General features: G+C 42.9%; 1 pseudogene; it reads right to left on the bottom strand.

The window, feature by feature from the left end:
- The window catches only part of LOC139536496 (methionine--tRNA ligase, cytoplasmic-like), a 25317-nt pseudogene extending 18203 nt beyond the window's left edge, over positions 1–7114 (bottom strand).
- Positions 7115–14625: the final 7511 nt, after the last annotated feature.

Here is a 14625-nt window from a genome sequence, read left to right on the forward strand (position 1 = left end):
AGAGCCCGGGCCGCTCTTCTCAAGACCACCTCTAGGTACCGACGACAGGCGGATCACCACTGGACCCCTGCTCCCGTCTTGGTCAGAGGGTATGGCTGTCCACCTGGGATCTGACCCTCCGGGTGGAGTCCTGCAAGCTTCCCCTCCGTTTTATGGGTCCTTTCCCCATCTCTAAGTCCTTAGTCCCTCTGCTGTGTGTCTTCTGTTGCCCCGTACCCTCTGCATACATCCTACTTTTCATGTGTCCAGAATTAAACCCGTCTCACAGCCCTTTATCTCCTGGACCCAGCCCTCATCGCTGAGTTCTATCGCCGGCACCCCGGTCAACCAGGTCTTTGTGCTTGTCTCCACCCCCCTCCAGGTGTCGCCCAACTTCCCCATTATCCCCGGGGCATTTATACCTGTGTTGTCTGTTTGTCTGTTGCCAGTTCGTCTTTTCAGGTCTTACCAGCGTGCTTTCCCGTCTTCCTTTTTCTCAAGTTCGGTTTCCTAGTTTTCCCGGTTCTGACTATTCTGCCTGCCCTAATTCCGAGCCTGCCTGCAGTCCAGTACCTGCCTGACTCTGACCTGATCACGAACCCCTGTCTGTGCTCAACCTTTTCTTTGCCTGCCCTGTGTTTACAATAAATCATCAGAGAACTGTACTATACGCCTCCTGTGTCTGCATCTGGGTCATATCCTGAGTTGTGATCATGAGGTTATTTTACCCATTGGTCAAAAGATGCATTTTTGATTGGACACACTACAAAATGCTACTCATATTACAGAGAAAGTGGTAAAGCTTCATACACATGTGTAGGAGGCTTAAAGGTTCCAACATCAATGAATTATTTCTCAATTATGCTTTAAGATACAAATGTCAAATATACTGTATGTCAACAACCCTTCCTCCAAAGGACCCTTCTTTGGATATAATTTCTAGATAGTCATGTTGTTGTTTTTTTATGTTGTGAGAGGAATTATACCTGTAGCCTATCGGCATTAGGCCTATGGGCTTATCCAAGTGCTGCTAGAGGAGTGGAGCAGATCTTACGGACAGATATATAACACAACTCTGAAAATGGTCTTCTATCATACATTTACAGTTTCTATTGCTGCCATGGCGCCTAGTGGCAGCCTAGGCCCGAGAGCTCATGTAAACTTTATTTTTCAATAGCTAAATGGGATCATTCAAGGTATGGCATGAGTGTGACAATCTTTTGAAGAGGACATTTTAGGCCAGTGTTGCCCAACCCTTTTTCCTGTTGAACTACCACTCTGTTGGCTCTTCTTTAATGTTGTACATCTTTTTGTTTTTCATGTATTTCAGGGGTTGGACCAGCGGATGACAATGACAAAGCTGACCTCGCAGTTTGATGAGTGGGGGCAGCTCTACCCCTGCCTTAGCCAGCTGGCAATCGCACTGACTTTACCAGTGTCTTACGTTAATTGTGAGAGGGACTTCTCTGCAATGAAACGAGTAAGAACATTTAAATGTGAAAGTAGATCCTCTTTGTCCCTCTCCCTTCTCTTAATATTATCTCTGTTATTGCAGGTCAAAACAGACTTGAGGAGCAGACTGCAGGGAGAGCATCTAGCCGCCTCCATGCGGCTCTCCATCAACTGCCCCCCCCATCAAGGAGCTCAATTACAGCAGGGTGTTGGAAATCTTTTTCCAGAAGCCCAGAAGAATAAAGTTCTCTGACAAAGGCTGTAATGTCAAAACAAGGTTTTTGTCCAAACCTGGAAAGAGATTTCCAACACCCTACTTTTGTGATTAACATGAATGAGTGGGCTCTAATTCATGTTCAGTCAAATGTTCCTCTGTTAATTTTGTCAAGATAAACTTTTTTATTTCAGAACGAAGGTCTCTGTTATGTTTCTTAAGATAGCTGCAGCACTCAATGGTTTATTTGAGTTTCTTTCCTTATTTTCAGTACTTATACATATTTTGTTATTGGGGTGAGGACCCCGGAATCCCCCAAAAAAGGTGGGACCAACCCTTAAACCCCCACTAACTTTTCCCCCACAGCTAACACATTTTCCCAGAGGAAACACTGGTGTGTGCTAAATAGTTTTTCTTCCTGAAAAGAAAAGAGATGGGATAGCATCATCCATTTCACAGTCTATATGGATCGGTAATGCTATCATCTCAACTTTTAAGGAGAAATACTACTTAGCTTATAAATGCATAACAACACGTTGATAGTCTGTTGGTGTGTAACTTGGTTGTGTGTAGCCTGTTTACAGTGTGTGTGTGTGTGTGTGTGTGTGTGTGTGTGTGTGTGTGTGTGTGTGTGTGTGTGTGTGTGTGTGTGTGTGTGTGTGTGTGTGTGTGTGTGTGTGTGTGTGTGTGTGTGTGTGTGTGTGTGTGTGTGTGTTAGCCTGTTCTTTACTTGACATTGTCCATGAGGTTGATGTCCTGCTTCAGCTCCCATCCCACCTGGGACAACAGTCTCTTATCCTCCTGCTGAAGCCCCATAGCAGGGACACAGTTCTCAAAGAACTTACTGACAAACACCAGCTCTGAGAGAGGGACGAGGGAGGGGAGTGAGAGAGAGAAAGAAAGAAAGCGAATAAGAGTTCATCACCTCCTTACCATTCCCAATGTGTTGACTTCAGCACTTAGATAGGCCTAAATGATTCATTCCACTACTTACATTTATTAATGACTTAATATAAATGAATCAGCTACTAGCTAGCTACTTGAACTACTTGAATAATAGATTTAGATTTCCAGGTTTAGATATTCAGTTCTTGGTACTCTGTGTTCTCCTGACCTGGGAAAACTCCTGACCCTTCAGTATCTGAGTTCTAGCTTTCTCCCTAACCTGTTGATGAAGTTGCCCAGGTCGTTGAGCAGTTCAGAGTTGTTCTGGATGGCCATGTCTGAGCCCTAGTATAGTATAGCACTCTCCCTACCTGTTGATGAAGTCTTGTCGAAGCCTTAGCGCTCTCCCTAGCCCTAGCTCTAACGCTCTCCCTACCTACAGTGGGGAGAACAAGTATTTGATACACTGCCGATTTTGCAGGTTTTCCTACTTACAAAGCATGTAGAGGTCTGTAATTTTTATCATAGGTACACTTCAACTGTGAGAGACGGAATCTAAAACAAAAATCCAGAAAATCACATTGTATGATTTTTAAATAATTAATTTGCATTTTATTGCATGACATAAGTATTTGATCACCTACCAACCAGTAAGAATTCCGGCTCTCACAGACCTGTTAGTTTTTCTTTAAGAAGCCCTCCTGTTCTCCACTCATTACCTGTATTAACTGCACCTGTTTGAACTTGTTACCTGTATAAAAGACACCTGTCCACACACAATCAAACAGATTCCAACCTCTCCACAATGGCCAAGACCAGAGAGCTGTGTAAGGACATCAGGGATAAAATTGTAGACCTGCACAAGGCTGGGATGGGCTACAGGACAATAGGCAAGCAGCTTGGTGAGAAGGAAACAACTGTTGGCGCAATTATTAGAAAATGGAAGAAGTTCAAGATGACGGTCAATCACCCTCGGTCTGGGGCTCCATGCAAGATTTCACCTCGTGGGGCATCAATGATCATGAGGAAGGTGAGGGATCAGCCCAGAACTACACGGCAGGACCTGGTCAATGACCTGAAGAGAGCTGGGACCACAGTCTCAAAGAAAACCATTAGTAACACACTACGCCGTCATGGATTAAAATCCTGCAGCGCACGCAAGGTCCCCCTGCTTAAGCCAGTGCATGTACAGGCCTGTCTGAAGTTTGCCAATGACCATCTGGATGATCCAGAGGAGGAATGGGAGAAGGTCATGTGGTCTGATGAGACAAAAATAGAGCTTTTTGGTCTAACTCCACTCGCCGTGTTTGGAGGAAGAAGAAGTATGAGTACAACCCCAAGAACACCATCCCAACCGTGAAGCATGGAGGTGGAAACATCATTCTTTGGGGATGCTTTTCTGCAAAGGGGACAGGACGACTGCACCGTATTGAGGGGAGGATGGATGGGGCCATGTATCGCGAGATCTTGGCCAACAACCTCCTTCCCTCAGTAAGAGCATTGAAGATGGGTCGTGGCTGGGTCTTCCAGCATGACAACGACACAAAGCACACAGCCATGGCAACTAAGGAGTGGCTCCGTAAGAAGCATCTCAAGGTCCTGGAGTGGCCTAGCCAGTCTCCAGACCTGAACCCAATAGAAAATCTTTGGAGGGAGCTGAAAGTCCGTATTGCCCAGCGACAGCCCCGAAACCTGAAGGATCTGGAGAAGATCTGTAGGGAGGAGTGGGCCAAAATCCCTGCTGCAGTGTGTGCAAACCTAGTCAAGAACTACAGGAAACGTATGATCTCTGTAATTGCAAACAAAGGTTTCTGTACCAAATATTAAGTTCTGCTTTTCTGATGTATCAAATACTTATGTCATGCAATAAAATGCAAATTAATTACTTAAAAATCATACAATGTGATTTTCTGGATTTTTGTTTTAGATTCCGTCTCTCATAGTTGAAGTGTACCTATGATAAAAATTACAGACCTCTACATGCTTTGTAAGTAGGAAAACCTGCAAAATCGGCAGTGTATCAAATACTTGTTCTCCCCACTGTATGTGTTATATGAAGGTCTGGTTCTACTAACCTGTTGAGGATGTTGCCCAGGTTATTGAGCAGTTCAGAACTGATCTTCGTGGCCATGTCGGCCCAGGAGAAGGCAGAGTCCTGTCCCTCGAGGTCGGAGGAAGAGCACGTAGAAACGCCACGCGTCAGATGGGATGCCTGTGTCCTTGGCCGTGTCACCAAACACACCACGAATCATAGAGAGCTTGTGTCCTCGCAGTTCCGGTACTCTGAGCTAAATTCATACAGATTGATTTCAATTAAACTCCTTGAGCAGCTGTTTATACGCTCTTATCCAGAGCAATTAACAATTCAAGTGCATTCAACTAAAGGAGGTGTATGAACCACATAACTAGCGTTGCATTTCTTCGAAAATCAAGAATTTAGCAACAATCACATAGCTAGAATAATAAAATAAGAATTGTGCTTCATAAATGTACTGGACTGCCTCTGGTCTATGTGTGTGTTACCTGTAGGTACCAGGTGGATGACCAGAGCAGGGGGACACAACACCGTGTAACGGTTATACAGCTCTACCTGGCGGTCAAATACAGGAATGACATGTTATAATACAATTCCATCTAACTGCAGACAGAGGAATGACATGTTATAATACAATTCCATCTAGTGGCAGACAGAGGAATGACATGTTATAATACAATTCTATCTAGTGGCAGACAGAGGAATGACAGATGTGATGTCTGGACCAAAGCAGATGAGTTGAGCGGTTGGAAAGCCCGCTCATGGCTCATGGCTCATGGCTCATGGATGCGCACCACTTCATGTGATTTCCTACCACTCCGCTACAAACGCTCTGCGCTCACAGGGGGAAAATAACCGCTGCTCCAAATTCACTCCATTCATTAAAATCACAATTTAACTAACACCCATCTATTTTTGTGACTACCTGGACCTACCAATTTTTTTTTTAAGTATTGAAACCAAAGCATATGGATTTGAATGAAAACTATTTGAAAGCATTCTAAGACAGAAATGAGGCATGCAAGACAAGAAAAGAAATCCCTCCTTGCCGTTGTGAACCAAATGACCAAACGCCTAATCCTACTAACTGAACTATCATAAAAGCATTATAACAAATTATGAAAAGTATTTTCCAAACCATCAGAATCAGTCCTACTTGTCCGAAGAGTAGGGCTAGCGGTGGATTTGGCAACTCTCACCTCCTCTCCCCCTTTTCTCTGTATAACCGACCAAAGAGGACCACAATGGGAAAAGGCTTTGTTTTGTCCTCAATGATTTGTAAATAAATCAAATAAAATCAGGCCTATATTAAGCATCTGAATACTGATCTAGGATCAGTTAATTGCCTTTGAGAGCATAATGAATATGATTATGGACAGGGGGTACCTGATCCTTGATCAGCACTCATACTCTGAGACACTTTATGAATACAGGCCCAGATGTCTTCTCTTACCTCAGGGCCATTGCATGGCTGTGTGCCTCTACCCTGACACTGGCCGTGGTGAGGAGCTGGCTGTCTCTGCATGTACGTCTTCAAAGCCTCAGCCATCAGTCCCTTCCCCGTCTGGGCTGCTGACTCGCAGGCTGCCTGCACGCCCACACGCTCAAACCAGTGCGGCACCTTCGTCTGCTCACCTAGTGTTATAATATAACTCTTCGTTTAATACACTTAAACTAAACTACTGTAGATCCATTGTTGACTTTAAAACACTTAACACTCACCTGACACCAGGCTGCTGTCCGAGAGGATTGGGTAGAGGGCCGCCCAGAGAACAACGTCTGCCACTGTAACTATCTCCTACATAAAAACACAGAAGTTGAACATAGACTGTCTCAAAATGTAGGGCCGGTTTCCCAGTTAAGCCTAGTCCTGGATTAAAAAGCTATTTCAAAGGAGATTCTCCATTAAGCATGCTTTTTAGTCTAATACTAGGCTTAAACTCTGTCAGGAAAACGAGCACTTAGAGAATTATACATATATTTTTCACAAAGATGTGAAGGTGTGTGTTGAGTGTACATACAGCAGTGAGAAATGGTGTGGACCTCTTGATCTGGTCCAGGTAGCTAAGAGGTCCCTGTAGAACACTGGTAGCTTTGGTTCCTTTCCCATGCAGCACCACCATGTGGAGGGCTTGCACCAGTGCAGGCTGGAGAGACAATAATAATAATAATACATTAATATTTCACAATATAATTGTATTTAATTCAAATAAAATACAGAACCAGTGATAGACACAGACGTTGCTATCTTGCAACATGATAAAAGTTATGATTTATGTATATGTTCAATATACATGTTTAAGCTGACATCAGACATCCAATATAGTTTATTTATGGGTGGTCAATGCTTAAATAAACAAAGAGAAACGAGAGTCCATCATTACTTCAAGACATGAAGGTCAGTTAATGCGGAAAATGTCAAGAACTTTCAAAGTTTCTGCAAGTGCAGTCGCAAAAACCATCAAGCACTATGATGAAACTGGGTCTCATGAGGACCGCCACAGGAAAGGAAAACCCAGAGTTACCTCTGCTGCAGAGGATACATTCATTTGAGTTACAGAAAATGCAGCCCAAATAAATGCTTCACAGAGTTCAAGTAACAGACATCTCAACATCAACTGTTCAGAGGAGACTGTGTGAATCAGGCCTTCATGGTCGATGGGGGTGTTTTTCTGTTGACACTGACAGTGATTTATTTAGAATTCAAGGCACACTTAACCAGCATGGCTACCACAGCATTCTGCAGCAATACGCCATCCCATCTGGTTTGCGCTTCATGGGACTATCACTTGTTTTTCAACAGGACAATGACCCAAAACACACCTCCAGGCTGTGTAAAGGCTATTTGACCAATAAGTAGAGTGATGGAGTGCTGCATCAGATGACCTGGCCTCCAATCACCCGACCTCCAATCACCTGACCTCAACCCAATTGAGATAGTTTGGGATGAGTTGGACCGCAGAGTAAAGTAAAAGCAGCCAACAAGTGCTCTGCATATGTGGGAACTCATATGTTGGAAAAGCATTCCAGGTGAAGCTGGTTGAGAGAATGCCAATAGTGTGCAAAGCTGTCATCAAGGCAAAGGGTGGCTACTTTGAAGAATCTCAAATATAAAAATATATTTGGATTTGTTTAACACTTTTTTGGTTACTACATGATTCCATGTGTTATTTCACAGTTTTAATGTCTTCACTATTCTTCTACAGTGAGGAGGTGTGTCCAAACTTTTGACTGGTTAAAATGGATTTTAAAAAATTATGGATAAAAAATATACACTACCGTTCAAAAGTTTGGGGTCACTTAGATATGTTCTTGTTTTTGAAAGAAAAACAATTTTTTGTCCATTAAAATAACATCAAATTGATCAGAAATACAGTGTAGATATTGTTAATGTTGTAAATGACTATTGTAGCTGGAAACGGCTGATTTTTTATGGAACATCTACATAGGCGTACAGAGGCCCATAATCAGGAACCATCCCTCCTGTGTTCCAATGGCACGTTGTGTTGAGAAACAAACGCCTCACAAGTCCTCAACTGGCAGCTTCATTAAATAGTACCGCAAAACACCAGTCTCAACGTCAACAGTGAAGAGGCGACTCCAGGATGCTGGCCTTCTAGGCAGAGTTGTAAGACATATCTCAGACTGGCCAATAAAAATAAAAGATTAAGATTGGCAAAAGAACACAGACACTGGACAGAGGAACTCTGCCTAGAAGGCCAGCATCCCGGAGTCGCCTCTTCACTGTTGACGTTGAGACTGGTGTTTTGCGGGTACAATTTAATGAAGCTGCCAGTTGAGGACTTGTGAGGTGTCTGTTTCTCAAACTAGACACTCTAATGTACTTGTCCTCTTGCTCAGTTGTGCACCAGGACCTCCCACTCCTCTTTCTATTCTGGTTAGAGCCAGTTTGCGCTGTGCTGTGAAGGGAGTAGTACACAGCGTTGTATGAGATCTTCAGTTTCTTGGCAATTTCTCACATGGAATAGCCTTCATTTCTCAGAACTGTGCAGTCTGGTTTGCTTAATATAAGGAATTTTAAAGGATTTATACTTTTACTTTTGATACTTAATAATATTTTAGCAATTACATTTACTTTTAATACTTAAGTATATTTAAAACCAAATCATTTTACTCAAGTAGTATTTTACTGGGTGACTCAGTCACTCAAGTCATTTTCTATTAAAGTATTTTTACTCAAGTATGACAATTGGGTACTTTTTCCACCACTGCCTAAAGTATATTTGCCAAATAACCCCCCAAAAATTAAGCTATGAGCTCTATTTAAAAATATATTTTTTTTAAAGAATAACTGCTCTTCCATGCTCTCCACACGCAGCAGTATATAGCCTTCTAAGCAAAGAGTAGTAACATAATAAAACTTCAGTGTTTCCCCTATATGCATTTAGCAGTGGTGCACCACCGCTGCTAAATCGTGGCAGCCACTAAATCGCGGCCGCCCCTGCAAAAATAATAGTACATTTATTTTTCGTAAACTTAAACGACTACAACAAGATAATGTATGAAAAAAAGATAATGGATATTTTTACAATATCTTTGAGAACTAACAATCACCAAAATAAAAACTAGACAGTCAGGGAGAATCTAAAATTCCCCAAATGTCATAGGGCCCCTCCCAATGATTTTGTTATGTTTGAGTCACTCAGATGGCTTAAGCCTTATGCCTTGTTCTTATGCTATCGCAAAATGTGTATAATAGAAGGAAATTGGCTTTAAAACTGAAACATTTCTCTCTGCCCCATGGCAAAATGTGTAGACATGCGGGAAATTAGCTTTAAAACCGCAAAATTGTCTCCGCGGCTAAGAAGAGGGCCTCTAAAACTGTGCCATTGTCCATGCCCACAACCACATCCCCCACTGGCTAACATTTAAGAGGCCAGCAAACACGTTCCTTACACACTAAGAACGTATTTCCTCCAACGTTATAATGAAAAGGTGCCTCTTGGTCCCAAAACACACGTTTTCTGGAGACTTGTAGGAAGAGTGCTGATGACGTCGCCAACTCCATGCGCTTTCGGTAGCCTGATTGCTTCCAGACTGAGGAGAAATCCGCACACAATGCCAGATCTGAACACAATCAGCCCACAAAGTGACTTTTGTGCACCTAGATCCGTCTTTTCAATGCGCTCTTTTGTATTCTGATAGCAGAAGTCACATGCAAGTGTCAAGTGTAGACACAACCTAAGATACATGACGACTAACGATAATACGCACATGCCAATTTAATTCCACCCATTTATGCAAAATAACCTATAGCCGGATAAGTATGATGGTCAAATGCATTTACATCGACTGGTATTTCCATCAATGAACTAAAAGCATTATTTTGCGATTTGATGTTCCAAACATATTGCTCATTGGGCCTTTAGAAAGTATTCACACCCCTTGACTTTTCCAAATGTTGTTGTATTACAGCCTGAATTTAAACTGGATTAAATTGAGATTCTGTGCCACTGACCTACCACAATACCCCACCACGTCAAAGTGGAATTTTGTTTTCAGAAATTTTTACAAATTAATAAAAAATGTAAAGCTGAAATGTCTTGAGTCAATAAGTATTCAACCCCTTTGTTATGGCAAGCCTAAATACGTTCACGAGTGAACATTTCAAATCAAATCAAATCAAATTTTATTAGTCACATACACATGGTTAGCAGATGTTAATGCGAGTGTAGCGAAATGCTTGTGCTTCTAGTTCCGACAATGCAGTAATAACCAACAAGTAATCTAACCTAACAATTCCACAACTACTACCTTATACACACACACAAGTGTAAAGGGATAAAGAATATGTACATAAAGATATATGAATGAGTGGTGGTACAGAACGGCATGGCAAGATGCAGTAGATGGTATAGAGTACGGTATATACATATGAGATGAGTACTGTAGGGTATGTAAACATAAAGTGGCATAGTTTAAAGTGGCTAGTGGTACATGTATTACATAAAGATGGCAAGATGCAGTAGATGATATAGAGTACAGTATATACATATGAGATGGGTAATGTAGGGTATGTAAACATTATATTAAGTGGCATTGTTTAAAGTGGCTAGTGGTACATTTTTACATAATTTCCATCAATTCCCATTTTTAAAGTGGCTGGAGTTGAGTCAGTATGTTGGCAGCGGCCGCTAAATGTTAGTGGTGGCTGTTTAACAGTCTGATGGCCTTGAGATAGAAGCTGTTTTTCAGTCTCTCGGTCCCTGCTTTGATGCACCTGTACTGACCTCGCCTTCTGGATGATAGCGGGGTGAACAGGCAGTGGCTTGGGTGGTTGTTGTCCTTGATGATCTTTATGGCCTTCCTGTGACATCGGGTGGTGTAGGTGTCCTGGAGGGCAGGTAGTTTGCCCCCGGTGATGCGTTCTGCAGACCTCACTACCCTCTGGAGAGCCTTACGGTTGTGGGCGGAGCAGTTGCCGTACCAGGCGGTGATACAGCCCGACAGGATGCTCTCGATTGTGCATCTGTAGAAGTTTGTGAGTGCTTTTGGTGACAAGCCGAATTTCTTCAGCCTCCTGAGGTTGAAGAGGCGCTGCTGCGCCTTCTTCACAACGCTGTCTGTGTGGGTGGACCAATTCAGTTTGTCCGTGATGTGTACACCGAGGAACTTAAAACTTTCCACCTTCTCCACTATTGACCTGTCGATGTGGATAGGGGGGTGCTCCCTCTGCTGTTTCCTGAAGTCCACAATCATCTCCTTTGTTTTGTTGACGTTGAGTGTGAGGTTATTTTCCTGACACCACACTCCGAGGGCCCTCACCTCCTCCCTGTAGGCCGTCTCGTCGTTGTTGGTAATCAAGCCTACCACTGTAGTGTCATCCGCAAACTTGATGATTGAGTTGGAGGCGTGCATGGCCACGCAGTCGTGGGTGAACAGGGAGTACAGGAGAGGGCTCAGAACGCACCCTTGTGGGGCCCCAGTGTTGAGGATCAGCGGGGTGGAGATGTTGTTACCTACCCTCACCACCTGGGGGCGGCCCGTCAGGAAGTCCAGGACCCAGTTGCACAGGGCGGGGTCGAGACCCAGGGTCTCGAGCTTGATGACGAGTTTGGAGGGTACTATGGTGTTAAATGCTGAGCTGTAATCGATGAACAGCATTCTCACATGGGTATTCCTCTTGTCCAGATGGGTTAGGGCAGTGTGCAGTGTGGTTGCGATTGCGTCGTCTGTGGACCTATTGGGTCGGTAAGCAAATTGGAGTGGGTCTAGGGTGTCCGGTAGGGTGGAGGTGATATGGTCCTTGACTAGTCTCTCAAAGCACTTCATGATGACGGAAGTGAGTGCTACGGGGCGGTAGTCGTTTAGCTCAGTTACCTTAGCTTTCTTGGGAACAGGAACAATGGTGGCCCTCTTGAAGCATGTGGGAACAGCAGACTGGGATAAGGATTGATTGAATATGTCCGTAAACACACCAGCCAGCTGGTCTGCGCATGCTCTGAGGACGCGGCTGGGAATGCCGTCTGGGCCATTTGCTTAACAAGTCACATAATAAGTTGCATGGAATCACTGTCTGTAAAAATAGTAGTTAAGATGATTTTTTTATGATTACCCCATCTCTGTACTCCACATATACACTGAGTGTACAAAACTTAATGGACACCTGCTCTTTCTCTTTCCTTCTTATTGATGTCACTTGTTAAATATGCTTCAATCGGTGTCGATGAAGGGGAGGAGACAGCTTAAAGAAGGATTTTTAAGCCTCGAGACAAATGAGACATGGATTGTGTATGTGTGCCATTCAGAGCGTGAATGGGCAAGACAAAACATTTAACTGCCTTTGAACAGGGTACGGTAGTAGATGCCAGGCGGACCATTTGAGTCAAGAACTGCAACGCAGCTGGGTTTTTCACGCTCAACAGTTTTTCGTGTGTATCAAGAATGATCCACCACCCAAAGGACATCCAGCCAACTTCACACAACTGTGGGAAGCATTGGAGTCAACATGGGCCAGGATCCCTGTGGAACGCTTGACACCTTGTAGAGTCAGGGCAAAAGGGCGGAGTGCAACTCAATATTAGGAAGGTGTTCCTAATGTTTAGTATACTCAGTGTATGGTTTTTCTGATGATAACTTGGTATCTCTGAATGTCAATGTATGATTTTGTTCTGTAAAGGTGCCTCAATTCACACTCATGTCTCTGTCCTCCTCAGCTCAGCCCATTGTTCCAGAAACTAGAGGAAGATCAGATTGAGGCTCTGAAGAAGCGGTTTGGAGGACAACAGGTCAGTACAGTGGTAAAGATGATGGTAAATGTTATCAGGCTAAATGCTGTGAATGAGAATGGATTTCACATTACTGGGAATACAGATAGGCATCTGTTGATCACAGATACCTTTTAAAAAATGGGCCTCACAATGGGCCTCAGGATCTCATCACTGGATCTCTGTGCATTCAGGTTGCCATCGATAAAATGCAGTTGTGTTTGCGGTCCGCAGCTTATGCCTGCCTATACCATAACCCCAAAGCCACCATGGGGCGTTCTGCTCACAATGTTGACATCACCTAACCGCTCACCCCACAACGCCATACATGTGGTTTGCGGTTGAGGCCGGTTGGATGTACTGCCAACTTCTCTAAAACAAAGTTGTAGGCAGCTTATGGTAGAAACATTTACATTGAATTCTCTGGCAACAGCTCTGATGGACATTCCTCCAGTCAGCACACCAATTGCATGCTCCCTCAAAACTCGAGACATCTGTAGCATTGTGTTGTGACACAACTGCACATTTCAGTGACCTTTTATTGTACCCAGCACAAGGTGCACCTGTGTAATGATCATGCTGTTTAATCAGCTTCTTGATATGCCACACCTTTTAGGTGGATGGAATATCTTGGCAAAGGAGAAATGCTCACTTACAGGGACGTAAACAAATTTGTGCAAAACATTTTTAGAGAAATAAGCTTTTTATGTGTATGAAAACTTCTGGGATCTTTCATTTCAGCACATGAAACACTTTACATGTTGCATTTATATTTTTCTTCAGTGTAGTACTTTAATTATATTTCATTTTAACATATTATTGTATAACTCCTGAAAATGTCATGTTGATAGGACATTCCTGTCTTGAGATAATTTAGTTTATGTTGGTTAATCTGTGTGTCATTCTGGTGCCAGTTTTGGAAAAGGCTTTGCCATTGACCTGGGCCCGGTTTCCCAAAAGCATCTTAAATCTATGTTCATCGTTAGAACCTTCGTAGGAGCATCGTTTAATCTCTGTGCTCTTTCCCAAAACCATTGTTACTGGCGTTGCACTTAGACCACTCGTAGAACAGCTAAGTGGGTCATGTAATGCATTTTTGCCCTCCCGGGTAATTCTATACACAGAAGATCTCCGCTAAACATATAATCACATGGTTTATCCGTCTCTCTGTTACCGGTGATAACTTCAGAACAAAGTTGCCAACGTCTTTGAAATTGATACAAACTAGCGACGTATAAACATATGATTCAAATGACAGAGATGACTGCATAAAAATATAAACAGAAGGCTACAGGCCTATTTCAATCATACTGAAAGACATTTCATGTTCAATCAATTGAGTTCTATTTTGCTCCTTGTAGGCTACGGTCTGTAATTTCTCTCAATATATTTAATGATGTGTAGGCTAACATATGTGCAATGATGTACTATCAGTCATTAAGTAACTCATGAAGCATCAATATTTGCAGCCGTAGGTGGTAATATCTCTCTAGGAACTGATCCATCATCAGTATTGTGAAATAATTCTAATGTTAAGGTAAGATTTTACTGGATGAAGCTGATCCGAGAGCAGGACTCCTTTTCTTTTGAAAGAGATGTGTGATCTTGTGTGCCAGCTCTGCAGTCGTGTAAATGTCACGATCGTCTTGCGGTGAGAGATTGGACCAAGGCGCAGCGTGTGAATAATACATCTTCTTTTATTCTTTGAAGAGAGAAAACACGAAACGAACACTAATCACAAACTAACAAAATAACAAAACTGACGACCGTGAAGCTATAAATACAAATAGTGCTGACACAAACATTACACATAGACAATTACCCACAAACAC

Source organism: Salvelinus alpinus, chromosome 12 (assembly GCF_045679555.1).
Source record: "Salvelinus alpinus chromosome 12, SLU_Salpinus.1, whole genome shotgun sequence".
Taxonomy (NCBI): Eukaryota; Metazoa; Chordata; class Actinopteri; order Salmoniformes; family Salmonidae; genus Salvelinus; species Salvelinus alpinus.